At 36.0% G+C, this 11,235-nt stretch overlaps 1 pseudogene; it reads left to right on the forward strand.

Moving 5' to 3' along the window:
• The first annotated feature begins 1,402 nt into the window (after window positions 1-1,402).
• Window positions 1,403-7,670, forward strand: LOC110576186 (annotated as a pseudogene).
• Window positions 7,671-11,235: the final 3,565 nt, after the last annotated feature.

The raw sequence follows: 11,235 nt of genomic DNA on the forward strand, positions 1-11,235 counted from the left end.
CTTATAGAGAGGGAGACACCCTTGCAAATGGAGATTTTCCTTATGCAGTTGACCCTTGAGAAATAGGTTTGAACTGTGTGGGTCCATTTATATGTGGATTGTTTAAAGTACAGTACTATAAATGTATTTTGCCTTCCTAATGACTTTCTTAATAACATTTAAAGAAGAGTTAACACCTATTCTTCTCAAAATTTCCAAAAAATAGAAAAAGAAAGAAAACTTCCAAATATGTTCTATGAGGCCAGCATTACCCTGATATACAAAACACATACAAAGTTGCTCTACACAGAGGACCCAAGTGTTTGAGGAATAAAACTGATTTCTTTCCATAAAAATGCCTATACTGATTTTCCCTGATTATTCTAATTTTTATTGATCTCTCTTTCCTATGATTTCCTTCAACATGAATAACCTCTACCGAGGGGTAAATCCAAATGTTGTGGGAACTGAACTTATATACAATTTGGGGAACTATCTTTAAGAAAATTAAGTTCAAAAGTGAACATTTGTTTAGAACTAGGAAATAAATCACGACATATTACACACCTTTCAAGTGACTGACAAATACCACAAACATTGCAAAAATCAAGAAAAATAACACATTTTATTACTTATCTGCCTGACATATTCTTTTGGATGCATAATCTTGATCATATCTTCATATGACTAATATTTTATAAATTTTATTTCCTAAAGAGGGAGTAGAAATTTTGTCTTTCTTTTACACAGTTGATCCAACTTGGTGGCTTTTCTAATATTATTAATAAATATGCATAAAGCATGTGACTTCATACAGATGTATTCACCATTTATAATAGTGCTATAGATTAAGTGCCCTACAAACAGAAATTGTGATGAATTATATTTCATATAATTTCCATCAAAAGTGAAAAGAAACATATGATTGTTTTATAATCAAATTATCAAGAATATTCCTGATAGGAAAGAACATTTGACTAGACTCTGGTGAAAACTAAATATTCTGCTAATAATTTTATATATTTAATGTTGGGAAGCCTTTTGCATAAACAGACTTCTGGCTTCATACATTTCAAATCTTGCTTATCCTTTATTTCCTTCATATTTCTGGTGCCAGGAGCTATAGGTCATTTTCATACCACAACACACCTCCAACTTTGCATCTTTATGTTGTAGACACAGGAGGTGATAGGAGTATTCCTGCAAGCCAGTCTTATCCTGGGGCAGCTAGCAATAACTATAAATAAAAGTAACTGTGAACCACATAGATAAATCCTCCTAAAGCCAAACTAAATAATTTCCAACTCAACTTCCCCTTAGCCAGATCCTTAATGTGCCTGCAGCTATTCCAATCCCAATCTGTACAAGGCAAAGGAGGGTGGGGAAAAAAGGTGAAATGTGGGCATGGCTTTGGAACTGGGTAATGGGTAGAGACTCAAAGAATTTTGACGTGCATGCTAGAAAAAGCCTAGATTGCATTGAAGAGACTATTGGTAGAAATATGGACATTAAGAGCAATTCTAGTGAGGATTCAGAAGGGAAAGAGGAGAGCTGTACATAACACTTCTATAATCTTAGAGATATACATATAGCATCATGAACGGAATTTTGGTAGAAATGTGAATGGTGAATGTTAAAGGTACTTCTATTGAATCAGGTAGAAATGAGGAACATGCTATTGGAAACTCAAGGAAAGGTGATCCTTGTTATAGAATGGTAAAGAACTTGGACAAATTGTGTTCTAGTGTTTTGTGAAAAGTATAATTTGTAAGTGATGAACTTGGATATTTAGCTGAGGAGATTTGTACACAGTGTGGAAGGCCTGGCTTGGTTTCTTCTTGATACTTACAGTAAATTGTGAGGAAAGGGAGAAAATTTGAAGAAAAGATTACTAAGCAAAAAGGAACCCAAACCTGAAGATTTAGAAAATTCTCAGCCTATCCATATTGCAAAAAATGAGAAAGCATGTTATGAAGAAAACATCAAGGGTATGGCAGAACAGCTATTTGTTAAAGAGATTATACTGTATTACTTAAGGATTCAATCAACCAACCATTTCAGAAGGAACTGGAAATTGAGAAGGAGTTATACCAGTAGAAATGCTGCCAGCTTGGCCTGAAGGGGGCTGGGATGGGATGAAATGAAAGAAGGCTGTCAGATTTCTGGGATTCTGCAGGATGGTCCAATCGAGCTATTTGCCTGCGAATGAGCTTTATCTTTCAAGTAAAGGGAAGAATTGCCCTGAAAGCAGTTCAGAGGTCAGCAGGGCTGCTACTGCTATTGTGGGCGCAGGGAGCACAAGCCTGGGGACAAAGCCTTCTCCTCCGTTCCAGAGGAGTCGGGCAAACACCCAGAGCTGAGGGGGCAAAGCTACCTCCCAGAGCCAAGGGAGTGTGACTGCCACACTGCTGGACCAGGAGGTAGAGCATCAAAGCTAAAGAAGATCATTCTTGAGCCTTAAAATCTAATGGCATTTTTACCTGCTAGGTTTTGGACTTGATGGTAACCCATAATCCTTTTCTTGTTTTCAATTTCTTCCTTTTGGAATGGGAATGTCTATTCTATCCTTGTCCCATTGATGTATTCTGGAAGCAGATAACTTTTCTGGTTTCATAGGTTCACAGTTGGAGAGCACTTAGCCTCAGAATGCATGAAACCTGGAGTTCCACCCGTATCTGATTTAGATGAGATTTAGATAAGACTTTGGAATTAGAGTCGATGTTGGAATAGGTTGACTTTTGTGGCTGTTGGGATGCGGTGAATCTAATTTGTATGCGGTAAGGACATGAATTTGGGGGGCTAGAGGGCAGAGTATTATGGACTGAATTGTGTCTCCCCTAAATTCCTACGTTGAAGTCCTAACCCCCCAGTAACTGAGAATGTGACTGTATTTGGAGATAAAGTCTTAAAGAAGTTATTAAATAAAAATGAAGTTATATGGTTGGTATATATGATTGGCATCTTTATAAAAAGAAGAGATTAGGACAAAAACACATACTATATGAAAACACAGGAAGAAGATGGCTATCTACAAGTGAAGGGGAGAGGCCTCAGAAGAAACTAAACTTGCTGGCAGCTTGATCTCAGACTTCTATCTTCCAGAATTGTGAGAAAATAAATTTCCGTTGTTTAAGTCATCAGTCTGTGGTACTTTGTTATGGCAACCCTAGCAAACTAAGGCCTTGCAAAGGACCCATTCCAATAAGGGTCTCTGAAGCTGAAGTTTTATTAGCTTTATCATATATAATCTCTGTACCTCACAATTTATCACTTAATTTCACTCTATCTTATATTATTCATTAACTATTCTATCCAGTGCTCGCTTCGGCAGCACATATACATTAACTATTCTATCCAATTCTATTGTAAATGCCTCGAGGACACTGACAGTTTTCTGAGTTTTCAATATCCACCCCATGCTTGTCTTGCCCCTCTTCTGTCCCAAGATAAGACTGAACACAGGAGACACTTAACAATTAACTTTTATTGATTTACTCATCACACCTACATGTAATCTCACCTGGAGTTCTTAAAGGATTATTGAAGAGAGAGCATTTGCCATCTCCTTAAGATTAACTTCTTCTCTGAAGTTATGGTTATTGTAGTACAGATTTTTCACATAATACTTTTGTTAAAAGCCAGTGTAATTTTAGTATACTGGTAAATACTATCATAGGCTGAAATTATGATATATAAAATGCTAAATACCAGGTATCAAATAAATATCTATTAATAACTAAAAATAAGAAAACCAATTTATATCTAGGACACAAATAAATGTCATGAAAAGAGAACTTCGGTAAGTGACCAGATGAGTGTGGAGAATCATTAACTTCATGTTTGTTGAAGCCAGGGCCTACTCAAATTAATAAATTGTTAATACAGTTTCCCAAGAGTGTTATGCCCCTCTACACCCCTCTTGGAATCATAATCTGAAAGTGTCTTTATATATTCAAAATCCTAGTTTCATTTTTTCATATTTTACAATTCTGATGAATGCATGTAAATAAAAATTGAATTTAGAAAGTAAACTAATGCCTGTTTAAATCTAAAAAAAACTACAAACGTCCTAAATTCTGTCCATTTGTCATGTATTGCTCCAAATTCTCTTCTCTTTATTGATGGACTCTTAAAATTGGTTTGATTTCTATTTGCTCTTCTTAAAAATTACTGTTAATTTAATTGTTTTCCTGATTAATAATGTAATAGGCTTTACTCTCATAATTCATTAAAAGAAAACACCCAGGGCTAGAAAACACAATTATTATTATTTTCATAATGATTTACTTGATTCTACTGATTGTTTCCTAGGTGTTGTCTTGAAAATGGAGTTTAGGATATTTAAATCCATACTCAAACTTCTGGCTTTTCAAGGCAATCCCCAGACAGACTTTCTTATCAATCAATCAATAAAATCCCACAACTGAGGAAGCAGTCCTTTTCTTCTTAAATGGAACCTTTGTTTTACCTGTCAAATATATGGAAAAATACTAGATGTGGCCCTGGTGAAAAAGTAATGAAACCCCAGCAGGTCTCATCCAGGAGGAGGAATAAAAAATTAAATAAGTCCTATATTATCTAAGGTTTCACAATGTAAGGAAAAATTATAACTAAATATTATAATGTAAGAAAAAAGCTGTTAAACTGGATTTTCAAAAATCATAAAGTAGAATGAAATGTACAATGAAGATATTTTAGTCAATAGGAAGCAGAATATTTAAAGCTATCTATGTAAACTGTCTACTTTACAGTCATGGGTCAATGTTTTGTATATAATAAAATATCAGAGTTCGTGGGCATCTTGACAAAATGGTTATAGTACTACATGTTGCTTGCTTATTTAACCAACAACATATAACTGTTGATGGTCTCAGCTAATAACCCTATAAAGTAAAAAGTCTTGCTTCTGTTTAACCTCCATACTGAAAGCTAAAAATGTGTTTTATAAAAGGCTTCTGTCTTGATTATCATCACCATTATATAAAAGGGTAGATAATGAATGTATTTTCTAGGTTGGGTTCCATGATATGAAATGCTGAAATAATAAATCATACTTCCATTGAATCATAAGACAAATAAAATAGATAGGTATTCTAATTGTCCAACCATAGTTTGGTTATTGACTAGTGTTCCATTAATTAAATACGCATTCTGACTTTAAAAATAATATATGCTTATTATAGAAGATTGAGAAAACAGAAATGTTTAAAGCTAATACTCTATATACAGCTGTATCTCATTTTTTCCTCATACATTGCATATCTTATGCATTTTCCCATGTACTTTATAATTCTTTGTAAACATCATTTTCAGAGTTTTATTTTAATGGTAAGTTACAATAATGGGCTAAATAAAAGGTTACACTTAAAAATATATTAGACATATTTAAAACTAAATATACTATGTCAAGGAAGAATATATGTAAGCAGAGACTGTTATTTGTTGTTTATTGGACAATACTACATTTTTTAAGAATTATCTTTTTTAGTGGTTCATTTACTTGCTTTCTCATTTATGAAAATGAATAACCGTGTCTGAATAAATATGTCTGAAACACATAAAGAAAGCATGTCATTAATACTTCCTCACAAGAACTTTTAATTCGGACTTCCCCTAATTGATAACTGTAGCTTCTGGTTAAATTGATGTAAACATACATTAATTCAAATACTCAGCCACATGACTTTTTAGCACCCTAAATTGTCGTCCCTAATTAAGGAACTCATTAAGCTAAGGTTTAAGGTAGTATATATTCTCAGTATTTCCTTGAACCTAGGTCAGTCACTTGGTTTTATTTTAGGCAGCATCTATTCTGAGATTTTCCAGATCATTTTTTTAAATGTTATTAAAAGACTATAACAAATTAGTGAACTATCTGCCCATGAGCCTGTCCAAAGTCTTTACCAATAATTAAGAAAAACATTCTAGGGCGCCTGGGTGGCTCAGTTGGTTAAGCGACTGCCTTCGGCTCAGGTCATGATCCTGGAGTCCCGGGATCGAGTCCCGCATCGGGCTCCCTGCTCGGCGGGGAGCCTGCTTCTCCCTCTGACCCTCCTCCCTCTCATGCTCTCTGTCTCTCATTCTCTCTCTCTCAAATAAATAAATAAAATCTTTAAAAAAAAAAAGAAAAGAAAAACATTCTACTTTGCTCTTGATGTGGTTTCCTTAGAATAGAGAATAGTCAGAATCTTGAGATTATTTTTAACAAATCCATTTCTAAAGAAAGAGAAAGAACAGGTGGCTTAAAGAAAGAATTTTAACTTATGAAAGTGACTAAATCTTTCTAAATCCATAAATAGTATCCAGTCCTCCAGTTGTTCAGTTCTTAAAATTTAAGTGCTTTTGGCTATAAAAATATTGCATCTAATAATTTTGAAGTATGCTTTCAGTAATGCATTTTTTATTTAAAAATGTCTTAACACTGAGAATGTCATTGTGAATTATGGAACTTTTCTATATTTAATTTTATTTGGTGCCATGGGCTATGAGGAAAAGATTTTAGTGAACTAAGGGCTAATAATAACTTCACTTTAACCTTAATTATTTTTCTTTATTTCTTTGTTCTTTTTTTATTAGCTAATCATAATTGAGTGCCCTTTAAATCAGGACACCAATGACACTTTGTTTCCAATTAACAGTAAAAACCTTCCTTATCCTTTGACTTTTTTATGAGATGAATTTATATTTTCCAGACTAACATGCATGACAACATAATTCTCTATACTCATTAATATTCAACTTTGCTGCTTTAATGAGAGAAACCAGGAGAAATGTAATGTCATCTGCTTATCTAAAGCATTCGTAACTTTTGCTAATATAAAGAGACCAAAAATGGTTTTGAATAATAATAGCCAACATTAATTGAGCACTTGCTATATGTCAGACATTGTTCTAAGCGTCCATTATGTAGTAACTCATTTAATACTCAAAAAAGCCTTATGAGATAGGAACTACAGACTAGTGAACACAAATAAATATGCCTAACCTACTTTTAGATTTAATCCTTTATTTATTCCATGGTTCTATGTTACCACTAAAATGAAACTCTTAAAGAGAACAAACTGGTTCTCTCTTTTGCAACCTGGCTGAGCATGAGGCACCATCATTGGAGTCAACATCTGCCACAAGGACTGAAAGATTTGGTGCAAGGACCCCAAGATCCAGAACATCTACCTGAGACTGCTAGACAAGCTGTACAGGTTTCTGGCCAGACAAACCAACTCCACCTTTAACCAAGTTTTGTTAAAGAGGTTGATCATGAGTCTCGCTAACTGGCCACCTCTGCCCCTTTCCCGGATGATCCAGAATATGAAGCTGCCTGGCCAAGAAGACAAAGCAGCTGTGGTTATAGGGACTATAACCCATGATGTGTGTGTCCAGGAGGTGCCCAAACTGAAGGTGTATGCACTGCCTATGGACAGCCATGCCCAGAGGCGCATCCTCAAATCTAGAGGCAAGATCCTCACCTTTGACCAATCGACCCTGGACTCCCCCAAGGGCTGCGGCACCGTTTTGCTCTCTGGTCCACACAAGGGCCAAGAACATATAGGCATTTTGGCAAGGCCCCAGGAACCCCGCCCAGCCACACCAAATCTTACCTGCCTTGGAGGGGCAGGAAGTTAGGCCGTGCCAGAGGGAGCAGGGTCATCCTGGGCTACAGAAACGAACCCCAGATCCTGACTTGTTATTAAAAAGACTTTGGATGCTGAAAAAAAAAGAAAAGAACAAACTGATGATTGCCAGAGGGGAGGGGGGGGGGGGATTAGGTGAAATAGATGAAGGGGATTAAGAGGTATAATCTTCCAGTTAAATAAGACATGGGTATATAATGTACAGCATAGGGGATATAGTCAACATAGGGGATATTGTAACAACTTTGTATGGTGACAGATGGTAACTAGACTTACTGTGGTAACCGTTCTATATTGTATATAAATCAAGTCACTAGGTTATACACCTGAAATTAATACAACATTGTATTGCAATTATTATTCAATGAAAAAAGAAACTCTGAAAATGATGTTTAAAACTAGTATTTAATGACATGGAAAATTATATATGATCTAATGCTTAAACTCCATATACAGTTTTATATTGATTCTGTTTTACACAGATATACATTCATGTATATAAAGAGAGATTCACCAAATATTCATAGTGTTCCCTCCAAATAATGGAATTTCAGGTGGATTTTCATTTTCCTCTTTATACACTTTGTATGATTTGAACCCAGGCAGGACCCACAGATTTAGCCTGACAATAGAATATTAACAAAAATCACATAAAGGGGTGCCTGGGTGGCTGTCATTTAGGCATCTACCTTTGGCTCAGGTCATGATCCCAGAGTCCCCGGATGGAGCCCGTTGCGAGGGGCGTGGGGAGGGGGAGCTGCTCAACGGGGAGTCTGCTTCTCTCTCTCTCCTCCTCACCCCACTTGCACACGTGCTCGTTCGCTCTCTTTCACAAATAAATGAATCACATGAAAGATGTGGACTAGACTAATAGGAAAATGTATTGCACGTTAGTTATTACTATTCCAAGACCGAGGGACTAGATTATAAGAATTGTTGATTTAGTTTCAGCTGATATTCTGGTGATCTGGAAGCTATATTTAGTCCATAGTAAAATGTGTAGGAGACAACCCAAACATTTTCCTTTGTTCTAATGAGCCAAATGATCATATAGGTAATCCTTACGGATCCATTTGCTAGTCTCCAAAAAATAGATTGAAGCATCCAATGCTAAGGATACAAAAATAGAATCAAAGAGTACTTTTCAACTTTGTCCTATACAAATCCAAAGAGGCTCATTTAATTCTGATCCATATTTTAAAGGATTTAAATGAAGTGTAATGAATTTGAAAGGGGTTAATTATATCTTTGTGAAAATGTATATGTTCACTAAAAATATTAATTTGAAAATATGATCATAGGGGTGCCTGGGTGGTTCAGTTGGTTAAGTGTCTGCCTTCAGCTCAGGTCATGATCCTGGGGTCCTGGGATCAAGTCCCACATCCATCAGGCTCCCTGCTCAGCGGGGAGCCTGCTAGCCTGCTTCTCCCTCTCCCTCTGCCCTTCCCCTTAGCCCGTGCTCTCTTTCTCCCTCTCTCTCTCTCAAAATAAATTGATCATATATAGCAATGGCAACATATTTAAGTTGATATAAAGAGCTGCCTATGCCAGGATTTCTGAAAGTGTGACACACTTGGTCATGTGTATCAGATTCATCTGTGGTATTTGTTTAAAATGCAGAATCCTGGATCCCTGTCCCAAACTAATTGAATCAAAATCTCTGGGAGTGGGAGCCATATTATATGAATTTTCAACAAGCTCCCCAAATGATGTGAAAGCACACTAAAGTTTGATAATCTCTATCCTAGAAGTAATATTTCATCTCGACAATGAGGTACTGTTTATTTTCTCAATAAACATAAGAACCATAACAGAGGGTGCAGTTGTATTGCAAAGCTCAAAATTAAGGACTCAATTGTCCCTAAAGAACACAGTGCTGAGGGTGAACACCTCCCATTATGCCTCTTGTAACTTTGACCAGTGCATCTTGAATGTGGTTGATTCTCAGAATTTCCTGGCAAGATTTTAAAAGCACAGATTCTAAGGCTCCACATTTCACCTACTGAATCAGAATCTCTGGGGACAGGATCTGGGAATCTAATTTTTTAAACTCCAGGAGATTTTGATGATCAACTAAGTTTAGAAACCACTGGTCTAGACCACATGGTAGGTCAAGTGTTTCATTCTGAACTAGTTTTCCTCTCTACCTAGAAGCTCATCTTTCTAGGCCCCTGAATCTGCCATAGAATGAAACTGGTATTTGTTTTGTTTTGTTTTGTTTTGTTTTTTGGGAAATTGATGAAAATGCCAGTCACTATGACATCTTGTAGAATCTAGTTCATGGGTGCAGCAATGTATCATTAGCTCTACTGACACTGATTTCTGCTAACGGCAAATAAACTGTGGCCCATTGGTTTGACTAAACATTAACAGCAAATACGAGTGAGCTACTCTGAGTAGCTTATATGTGCATAAAACAAAAGGATTGAAAATTTAAAACTAATTTGATTAAATTTATTTCCCACCCAATTGAAAGTTAGGATTGAATCTCATGAACCTTAATTATAATAAAATGTTCTATGATTCTTTTTCTTGATAAATTATATGAAAACTGGCAATTCCTTCAAATTAGGGAAATACAAAAATGGTTACACAAGACGCATTTAAGTAAATATGCCTAACCACTGTCTGGTTCTTTACAGTTTTGTTTCTTTTTTTTTTTTTTTTTTAAGTAGGCTCCACACCCAATGTGGAGCCCAACATGGGGCTTGAACTCATGATCCTGAGCTGAGGGGTGCCTGGGTTGCTCAGTTGGTTAGATGTCTGCCTTCTGCTCAGGTCATGATCCCAGGGTCCTGGGATTGAGCCTCATGTCAGGCTCTCTGCTCAGCAGGGAGTCTACTTCTCCCTCTGTCCCTCCCCCTGTTCATACACTTGCTCTCTCAAATAAATAAATTTTCAAAATTATCTAAAAAAAAAGAAGACCTGAGCTGAGACCAAGAGTCAGACCCTTAACCAAATGAACCACCCAGGCACCCCTTTACAGTTTTCAAAAATCTTTCACATGCATTGTTTTGTTTGACCCTCAGAGAAATTGGGTCAGATAAGGATGTCTACTATTAGCTTTCCCATTTTACAGATGTGCAAGTTAAGGTCTAGATCTTAAGTACTTTATGTGTAAAGTCACCTAGAGCTAGTACAATCATAGAACCTGGCCCAGAAACCAAGTCTTCTATCTCTTAATGTTTTATTAAACCCCACTCAAGGAGGCAAAAACTGGACAGATAGCTATTTTCTCTTTTAGGGAAGAAAAATATGTCTTTAATTGTAGTTTTTTTCTGAATTCCTCCTTCACTGAATGCTGCCTTATTAGAACAACCCCCTTGCAGATAACTCAGTCACCTAAGCTACAAATCAAAGTATGCAGCAGTTCCACACTGGTGCATTCATAGTATTAAAAAGACAATAACCTTTATTGATAAACAGAGTTTCGAACCACTAATACATTACTTCATAAAAACATAAAAACAAAGAACGCTGTGCAATACTCCAGATATTCCCATTAATGGGCAGCTAACAAAAAGAAAGCAAACCATCATGACTGTACTTGCACACAATTATAAGGAGGAAAAATATCAGCAATTGGATAGCTATTTTAAGGATAAAAGAAAATTGTAAAGATGTT

This window comes from Neomonachus schauinslandi, chromosome X, assembly GCF_002201575.2.
Source record: "Neomonachus schauinslandi chromosome X, ASM220157v2, whole genome shotgun sequence".
Classification (NCBI taxonomy): Eukaryota; Metazoa; Chordata; class Mammalia; order Carnivora; family Phocidae; genus Neomonachus; species Neomonachus schauinslandi.